The sequence below is a fragment of the Limulus polyphemus genome, unplaced genomic scaffold (genome assembly GCF_000517525.1).
Source record: "Limulus polyphemus unplaced genomic scaffold, Limulus_polyphemus-2.1.2 Scaffold4351, whole genome shotgun sequence".
Classification (NCBI taxonomy): domain Eukaryota; kingdom Metazoa; phylum Arthropoda; class Merostomata; order Xiphosura; family Limulidae; genus Limulus; species Limulus polyphemus.
In genome coordinates, this window is record NW_013669961.1 from 78,941 (window position 1) to 79,750 (window position 810).

The window sequence follows — 810 nt, forward strand, 5'->3', positions numbered from 1 at the left end:
GCCTATGCTATGCTCTCATTAGCCTTTATACAAGTTTTATAATTTTATCAGTGTTTGATTGCACTGCCTATGCTATGCTCTCATTAGCCTTTATACAAGTTTTATAATTTTATCAGTGTGTGATTGCACTGCCTATGCTGTGCTCTGACTAAGCTTGATACAATTTTTATCTATGATTAACTGCATGTAAAATATCATTTAACTAAATCACTGCAAAAAAACACCAAAAACATTGTATAATTATTATAAGTTATTTAATTGTGCTTTTGGTTTTCTAAGTGAAAAGTAATTTGATGTAGAGTATGACATTACTGACCTGCTTCCATCTAAACTCACCATAAGAAACGTTCATTGGGTCTTGAGGATCTACTCCACCAATAGCTATGATGACAGGAATTGAAGTGTCTTGAATGTCACCCGTTGCGTGAAAACGGCTCATATAATATGGAGTACTCTCAACATTTCGAAGTCCAAGAACTTTTCTGCAATAATTAGAGTATGTAAATCATTCACATAATCTTACAAACTTACAAAAGGTAATCCATACCATGAACAATTTATATGCCAAGAAAAATGAAAAAATATACAAAACATGTACTTTTTTCTTTTACATTGAAAAATTTGTTTGTTTTACATCAGAAGTATTGATGACAGGGAAACAGGTTATAAAAGAAAGATATATAATTACTTTGAATGTTGGTAGTCTTCATCCATAAAAAGAAGCATTCCTAAATTAGGATCAATCTGGCGAGGAATGGTATAGAAATGTTTAAATTGCATTTTCTCTTTAGCACAGTGAAACTGGTCAAC